The sequence below is a fragment of the Bos taurus genome, chromosome 27 (genome assembly GCF_002263795.3).
Source record: "Bos taurus isolate L1 Dominette 01449 registration number 42190680 breed Hereford chromosome 27, ARS-UCD2.0, whole genome shotgun sequence".
NCBI lineage: Eukaryota > Metazoa > Chordata > Mammalia > Artiodactyla > Bovidae > Bos > Bos taurus.
Window position 1 is genome coordinate 17,243,147 of NC_037354.1, and position 9,481 is coordinate 17,252,627.

Genomic DNA, 9,481 nt, shown 5'->3' on the forward strand with positions numbered 1-9,481 from the left:
ATACATATATACATATGTGTTTATATGCATATGATATTATTGTTGTAATTTTGACAAAATAAACATTCATGTAAGTTTGTGTTGGATGTTTATGTCACAACTAAATTCTAAGCTCCGCTAAATCATAAACTCTAACTTTCTTATTCATTCCTACATCTCCATAATTAGCATATAGTAGCATAGTAAAATATTACACTTTTTAATTGAATAATTGTATTAAAAAACTTTTTTACATATAACCCATACAGAAAAGAACATGTGGAATGAAAACGAAAATAAAACTTTCCTACTTACAGAGAGATCCATTGGAATATTTCCTTGGATTGAGAGCATCCTTTGCTGTGAAGAGAAATGGATGTTATGTCCAGATGGTACTCCACTAATACTGGTATAATTTGCCTCATGGTTCATATCATTGAGTTTTTAAAATATTTCAGTATACTGACATATCTAAATGAAAACTTTTATCTGAAATTGGCTGTATTTTCATGTGAGTATTATCATTCTTGAAGAAAAGGTAAGGTACTTTCCCATCAGAATGATTTATATTCTGAATTGTTAGTTGCACCGTTATGTCTGACTCTGTGCAACCCCATGGACTGTAGCCCAGCAGGTTCCTCTGTTCATGGGATTTTGCAGGCAAGAATACTGGAGTGGTTTGCCATTTCCTTCTCCAGGGATAGTCCTGACCCAGGGATCGAACCTGGGTTTCCTACATTGCAGGCGGAATCCTTACTGTCTGAGCCACTAGGGAAGCCAACATTCTGAATAACAATTATTCAGAATGTTTAAGAATTAAAATTTTTAAGACAAAAGCAAAAAGTCAAGGTAGATTTATGAGAATATTTAATAAAAGCTTTTTCTGTGTTATCACTGAGGGGAAGTTTATGTTCTTTCTTATTATAGGATGGGAAAACCTCACTCTGCACAGGAATCTGATGTTTCTGATTCAGAATTCTACATATTGTCACTTCCCGAGGGAGCAAGACAGTCATTCCATTATATGGGCCATTTCCAACTGGGCTGAGAAAGAAACACTGAGACTATTCTTTGGAGAACTATTCAACTCTGGGAAAGGATTATGTAACCTAATAAGTTTCATTAAAATTTTTTTTTTCATTTTATATGTTTCTCAGGAAAAAAGGTCTTGCGTGTAGTCATTAGACAAGGATCATAATCCTCATTGGTAATGTGTGATACTTAGCAGATGTTATTGGCTCTGCTAAATGGCTTGTAAGATATTAAAATTAATTTTATCAATAATACAATAACATGATTTTAAAACAAGAAGAAAATGATGGGAACAATGAGAATGCAGTACATAATCTTCAAGGAAAAGTTATAAATATGGACTTAAACCACAGGTACACAGACATTTTTATCGTTTTTGCATCCCTATGCCATAATATGAATGCCAGAGGCTCACGTCCTAAATTATCATTACTGCATCTTTTGTCTTCTTTATGCTTAAAGAATTTGAAAGCTGCTATTTCTTACTCTGCTTCAAAGCACCTACCTCGAGGTGGGCATGCTGTATTAATTGAAGTGACAGGGTGCCTATAGTAAGTCACGGCTTCTCCACTCTGTATCCTGTGGATCAGAGACATTTTATAAGCCTCAGAAAGGTGGTGATGAGCGAACTTCTTACCGAATTACCCAGCAACAGAACCTATCTAAAATATTTCAGAATATCAGCTAGTTATCTCCCTTTCATCTTCTCTCATTCTTTTACCCTCCTTCTCTTCCTCCCTCCCTCCTTACCCATCCACTTAACCTAGTTGTCAACTGTCTCTCTCTATATGTACCCCCATCCAATCTCTCCCGAATATTCTGTTTGTCTTTGTAGTACTCATTGCCACCAGCACTAAGTAAGTAAGTGTTAGTCACTCAGTCATTTCTGGCTCTTTGTGACCCATGGTCTGTCCATGGAATTCTCTAGGCAAGAATACTGGAGTGGGTCACCATTCCCTTCTCCAGGGGATCTTCCCCACCAAGCAATCGAACCTGGGTCGCCTGCACTGCAGGCGGATTCTTTATCAGCTGAGCCACCAGGGAAGCCCTCCAGCACTGAGAGAACTTCTATGCTGCTGCTGATATTCCTTACTTGGTAGCGACCAGTGATTACACTTGAGCAATGGAATTATTTCAAGCTGTTGGGCACTCGAAATGCAGCTAGTGCAATGGAGAAAGTGAATCCTACCTATTCAATTTAAATTAATTTAAATGTGCATTTAAATAACCAATATGGCTAGTGGCTAGGATATAAATATGAACAAAAGGCAACCCTGACCTTTGGAACATCACATTCCAGGGAGCTTTTACTGACAGCATCCTATACGGGATATCCGGAGGTTTCTTGCATTAGCAAATAGCATGTTCCTTATCACACGTGAGTTCAACAAACTAAAAAGACAATACAAAGCCAAGGCAGATAAAGCAAATTTATATATGCATAAATAGACTCAAGACAGCAACAAAATGCAATGGTAAAAACCACATTAAACAACAAAATGGAGTAAGTAGGCTTAGCTCAAGGCATTCGTTTTCCCAGTTTTTTATATCCTCCTTGAAATAAATTTTATTGATGGGTCCAGACTTTTTTCCAGGCCAGGCTCTTCTATCATCTAGTTGTGTGACACCAAACAACTCGAACTGATTACTCTCCATGAGCCCCGAGTGGCTAAAACTAGGTGTGGGGTCAATCATCTATAAAAAACTCCTTCTGTAAGACTGCAGAAGTCAAGCTCTTGGAGACTTTTTCCATGGCATCTTTAATTTACTACTTAGTTTGCTATGTTTTAAATATTAATCTAGAGATGTGGGAGAAATACTTAAGTCTTCTCCATGTCTTTATATTTGCAGTATTTTTAACACAGATACTAAGTACAGTCTTAGGCTGTGGTGAGAAAGCAAGAGACAGACAAGGAGAGACAGAGAAGGCTAAACTGAAACTATAATTAATTTTCAATTTTACACAGCTTTTCTTTTGGCAAAGGATGGTCTCCAAGTACAATTATGTGTGTTGATACGGCATGGTCTTTCATCATACAAACAAAAATGCCCCTAAGAAGCATGGGAACACTATGCCTCTATTGGTTTATAGGAGCTCTCTATAGCTCCCACTAAAAAGATGGCCTTTTGAGAATATACTATGAGTGTTTTCTAGAAGAGAATCTGTGTAAAGAACTGTTTGTCTAGACTATATCCATCTTGCTTTCTTAGAAAATTTTTCATAAATATTTAGGAGCTAAGGTCTGGTGTGGTGTCTAGACTATTATGAAGGAAACTCCAATCTGTGTTTACTTAATAACGCGATACTGTGGTTCCCAGAGTTTGGGCAGCCCATGAGTTGCTTTTACTTATAATTTTGAATAATTGTGGTATTTAATTTCCCTTTTCCCAGCCATTGAATATCTCAAAGAGTTATTATTTCTTCTTTCTCTACTTTCAGGAAAGATTTATAGTGGCATTAAACACATTCAGTAATTGTGATAGTCACTTTTGTAGATAGAAAGCCTAATTCAATTGTTCCTGTATAGAAAAGATGTTCAGTCAGTTCTCTATTATCCCCACTAATGGATGGAAGCAATCGAGCAGATAATTTAACTCACCAAAAGGACCAAAATCCATTTTATATTTTACTCTGGAATATGCTTTCATATTTACATTTGAATGTGGGCATGATTGATGTTCAGCCATTCAATCTAAACGATGAAAGCAAACATGTGGAAGGTCTATCAGGAGGAGCAGGAATGATGCTTGGGTCAGACCTGCCTCGCTCTCCTCAGTATTCTAACCTTCACAATTCATGGCTGAAAATGGAATGCATCACTTAACATACTGATGAGAAACAGGAGGCTGGAGCAGAATTTCCTTATTTCTCTAAGTTTCTGGCTCAGACCTTTCCTGGGAGAGAGACACAATTAAGCATTCTGGTTTAGACCACTCCTTTTCCAGCTTCTGCTGGAAGAGAAAGGTTTAATTACCCATGAAAGTGAAACTGTCAGTCGCTCAGTCATGCCCGACTCTGTGACTCCATGGCCTGTGGCCTGTGAGGCTCCTCTGTCCATGAAATTCTCCAGGCAAGAATACGGAATGGGTAGCAATTCCCTTCTCCAGGGGGATCTTCCTAACCCAGAGATTGAACCTGGGTCTCCTGCACTGCAGGCAGGTTCTTCACCATCTGAGCACCAGGGACACTCACGGTAGATGATAAAACCAGTAAGATTCCGTATCGATATCACTTTGAAAGGCAACTGAAGAAGCCCCTAGACCATGCTTTGTTTCCACTTGTTAAATGTTTCTGTAACCACATTGCACAATGCAGACGCTTGTCTTCTTTCTCAGCCTATTGTAACAGGGCAGCTACGACTGTAGGCATTTCAGACTCTACAGAGGATGCTGCCTGTGTGTTAAAGCTGTTCACACACAGGTATATGTATTACTTTGCTAATGAAAATTTCTGGTATTATTTTGCCAATAATAATCAAAATTGTGATCATAAAAACATTACATATTTAGATAAAACGTCTTTTATCGTTTTGGGAAAAGTGAATTTCAGAAGTGCCCAGATGGCACCCCACTCCAATACTCTTGCCTGGAAAGTCCCATGGACGGAGGAGCCTGGTAGGCTGCAGTCCATGGGGTCACGAAGAGTCGGACATGACTGAGGGACTTCACTTTCACTTTTCACTTTCATGCATTGGAAAAGGGAATGCAACCCACTCCAGTGTTCTTCCCTGGAGAATCCGAGGGATGGCGGAGCCTAGTGGGCTGCCATCTATGGGGTCACACAGAGTTGGACATGACTGAAGCGACTTAGCAGCAGCAGCAGCAGCAGCAGCAGCAATCTTTGCAAGCGTATCAAAAAGTAAACTGCTTTTGTGATAACATGAACATACCCACATACAACTTTTTTAAAGGACTGTTTCTTGCCAAGAAATAGGCATCAAAAAGGACTCTTCAGGGACTTCTGTGGTAATCCTGTGGTTAAGAATCTGCCTGCTAATGTAGGGGACACGGGTTCAACCCCAGTAAGGGAAGATTCCATGTGCCGTGGGGAACTGAGTAGTTCCTTAAGTGCAAGCTCTGCACCAAGAGACTAGCCCCGACTCACTGAAACTAGAGAAAGCCCGCGAGCAGCAAAGAAGACCCAGCACAGCCAAAAATATATTTTTTTTTCAAAGTGACTTTTCAATTATTATTCACCCTTAGATTTGTGGAGAAAAAAAAACTAAAATTTGTATATTTTTGTTCTTGCCTAGGCAAGAATACTGAAGTGGAGAGCCATTTCCTTCTCCAGAGGATCTTTCCAATCCAGGGATTGAACCCAAGTCTCCTGCATTCCAGGAAGATTCTTTAACATCTGAGCCACCAGGGAAGCCCTAGTTTGATAGATTGATGCAAATATGCTGGATTTGCCCACAAATCTTCATTCTGAGGAAGTCAATTATTAATATCCTCTAATATTCTAGAATGACTGCAACTTAATATATAAATTTCATTTAAAACCTGATGACAAAATGTTGAAGTCTATGCTTAAGTAATCCATAAATTCATAAATCAGATCAACATTTATTCCATTATAAGATGGTTGATTACAAAACATTTTCACTGGACTTTGTCTATGATGATGCTATGAAAACACATTTCTTTTATCATGAGAACAAGTTCCACAGAAAATGCTGAAACCCGGTCAGCTGTATCCGTTAACTTCAGTTTTGGTCATAATATCCCTGGGTCTCTTTATCTCTTTATCTTAATTTTATAATTCAATACTGACATCACCATTTTTTTAATTATTAAAGAAATTCAAAACAGTTCTCAATTAACTGGTAACTCACACTAAAGGAAGATCTAGTGGTCACTTCAGTTCAGTTCAGTTCAGTCACTCAGTCCTGTCTGATTCTTTGCAACCCCACGAATCACAGCACACCAGGCTTCCCTGTCCATCACCAACTCCCAGAGTTCACTCAGACTCACGTCCATTTAGTCAGTGATGCCATCCAGCCATCTCATCCTCTGTCGTCCCCTTCTCCTCCTGCCCCCAATCCCTCCCAGCATCAGGGTCTTTTCCAATGAGTCAACTCTTTGCATGAGGTGGCCAAAGTACTGGAGGTTCAGCTTTAGCATCATTCCTTCCAAAGAAATTCCAGGACTGATCTCCTTTAGAATGGACAGCAATTGTTAGACTGAAATAAATCTGATTCAGAAAAAAAAATTAATCATGAGAATGTTAGATTCTAATTTTCATGTTTAAAACATTTGAAATTTAGTTGTGGGATTTGTTTCATTGCAAAATGTAATAGGGAAATTGTAAAGTTTTCCACAGACCTCTGTAAATGTATATTAAAGATAAGCCATTTAAATTGTAAAAGTAGAGTTAAGATAAATGTTAATAGTTACACTTTTGTCTCTTCTGTGTTATTTATCTATATTCCCAACTTGACTCATTGTTGGCCTCTAACATATATGTATTAATTAAATAATAATATGTCACCACATATGGCTGGAAACTGAACAGCAATGCAAGGCCTTCAGGAAACAAAAATTTTGACTGGGGTGGTGCAGGCTTCTTGGTGGAAAATGATATACGTGAGTTGGGCATTGAGGGATTAATAGATAATAACAAGGAAAAACAATGACATTTAGGTTTTAAACCTTTTTGATTTTACTTCTAGAAAACTATTTAAATATACTTCTTCAGGAATATAAGCCCAAAATGCTGTTGAGACTTCCCTAGCAGTCCAGTGGTTAAGACTACACGCTTCCACAACAGGGAACATGGGTTTCATCCCTGGTCAGGGGGCTCCAATACTTTGGCCAGCTGATGCAAACAGCCGACTCGAAAAGACCCTGGTGCTGGAAAAGACTGACGGCATAAGGAGAAGGGAACGACAGAGGATGAGATGGTCAGATGGCATCACCAATGCATGAACCTGGACAAATTCTGGGAAATGGTGAGGGACAGGGAGGCCTGGCGTGCTGCAGTCCATGGGGTTGCAAAGAGTCGGACAGGGCGTGGTGACTGAACAACAGGGAGCTAGATCCCACGTGCTGCACAGAGCGGCAAAAGACAAAAACAAAACCGAAGACAAACCCAAAACCCCCAGATACTGCTTTCCACTACGTAAAGATACTCTCAGCAAATAAATAGGTCTAAAAACAAGACACAGGCTCCACAGGGAGTCACTCATAGGTCCCACCTCACTAAACCGAGCTTTCATTACCATTTCAGTTTTTCCAGAAATAGAATCGGGATCACCGATTGGCACTATTAGCTAATTTGCCTGATAGACCCTACCGTCCCCCCAAGGAAGGTGGCCTTGTCATAACCCATCCGATTGTTCTGTCTGGTGTAACTTCCTTGTTCCTGCTCCCTGCTGCCTAATAAGTCTTTTCATTTTGTTCAGTTCCTTGGAGCTCCTTTCTGTTTGCTACAGGGGCTGCTACCTGATTATGAATTATTGAATAATACCAATAAGATCTTTAAAATGTACTCAGTTGAGTTTTGTTTTTTAACAACAGGAATTTGAATTCTAAAAAGAAAAAATATAGCAACAATTTTTGATCTATGGAGACAAGGACAGAACATATTTCTCACACATCCTCAGGGAAGTAGAGACATAATACATTCCAACTAAATATAAGCTGATTCCTGTCCTGAATATTCATACTATGAGGCCAGTTCTTGCCTATCTGTCAATACCCCCAAAATTCAGAAGAGAAGAGAAGAGAAAGAGGAGTTGATGTTTAAATATCATCTCACCCATTATTTCATTTACCTCTAACAACTAATAGTACGATACTATTAACACCCTGATAATTATAAAGTATTTTGTACTCATTTAAAGGCTCAGAAACTTTAAGTGACATAATAAGTGGTGGATCAGGAACTCAAACCCAGAAATAGGAACCCAAAGCCAAAGCCCTTCTGCTACAACACTCAGTGTTAAGAGAAAGAATAGAGTTTAGTAATTTTTGTGCAAATTTTATTTATATTTTCAGAAAAACTAATTAAAATTATGCTTATCCTTAATAAATAGTTTCAAAGTAAGATAAATTAACCATGCAGAATAAATTAGCTAAAATTCAGAAAAACAGACAAGAGAACTTGTGGATATTAAAATTAAAGTGAAATTACATTTCTATTTTCAATCAATATATTTGTTCCCTATATGCCATACACTGCAGTAAGGATTGAATATACCATTATGAATGACATCATTTTTGCCCTTGAGAAGTTCATATTGCTTGGGATGTCCATATTTTCAGGTTTGCTTAATGGGAAATTTATTGCTATGGGTATCAGCAAGAGACAAATGTGAGCACATTTATGAGCATGGTGTGATTTTGAGATAAGAAGACAGTTCCATAAGCCACCCAGGAATATTTACCTAATTATATTATAATCATACTGGGTGCCTAATGATTTGTTTTAACTTGTTTCTGCTAAAAGGCTCTCAGAAACCCTTCCTGTTTTCACCTTGCTTTTCTTCCTCATTTTCTCATCACTCAAGCTCTACCCTTCACTCACTGTTTTGGACTCCTATTTGGATTTGTGAAGCATTTTTCAGACCCCTCCCAAGGTCAGCTCCTCTGTTCTTTTCAAACATTAATGCATTCTTTGCAAAGCCTCAACAATATTAAGAATTCCTTACAAGTATGCATTAAGTTTTACCACTAGAAATAAATATAAGACCAGCCAGGACTAGGTGCTTACATATGGACAGAAAAGGGCATCTATCATAAACATATTTTAATTAAGAAGTATTTTAACTTGATGGAAGAAATACTGTCTTTTTTTTAATCTGCCAGCACAAGAGGTAGTGCCAGATTTTATAATATACCTTATTATGATTAAAATGAAATTTTGTCTATAATGGCTAATCTTTTTAAATTACAAAATACAGAAATTAAAGGAAGCACAAAAGGGGACCTATTATCCTGTATGGGATGAGAACAATGCCTTTCCAGAAGAGATTTCTGTGCTGAGACATGTCTCATTACATTTGCATGTACTCCTCTCAGACTGCATCCTAAAAGGTGCCCATTTACTTCAAAAAAGAGGGATTTCATTTACTTCCACTCACCCAGGTAATTCCTCAGCCTTTGGATAACTTGTTTTGAGAGTCTTCCTCCATGTTGAACATCAGCTTTAAATATACGTATATCAGATCAGTTAAGGCCAAGAGGTAAGAAACTGTAGTAGTTTGACAAAAATCCATCTGTATGACTGGAAAAACGCATGGCATACATTTTCTATTGAATTTGGGCTTTTTTCATCTGTATTATACAGCTCTTTGTTATTATCACACAAGCATCTAATGTCAAACAGAAAGTATATTTCAAAAATTTGATAATACATCCTACCTTTTAATATATTCTCATGTACCAAGGGACTTCTAGTAATTAGAAGTTGTCATAAAATACAGATACATAAAAAGCAAACATTTTCTTTGTTTCCTCAGGTATTTAAGCC

At 37.9% G+C, this 9,481-nt stretch overlaps 1 long non-coding RNA gene across 1 annotated transcript; it reads right to left on the reverse strand.

The window, feature by feature from the left end:
• Positions 1-296: 296 nt before the first annotated feature.
• On the reverse strand, positions 297-2,398 carry LOC132344051 (uncharacterized). The gene is made up of 3 exons (XR_009493134.1): positions 2,291-2,398; positions 1,517-1,590; positions 297-339 (listed from the first exon to the last, which is right to left on the reverse strand). It is a non-coding gene; the product is annotated as an uncharacterized lncRNA (long non-coding RNA).
• Between the last annotated feature and the right edge of the window lie 7,083 nt (positions 2,399-9,481).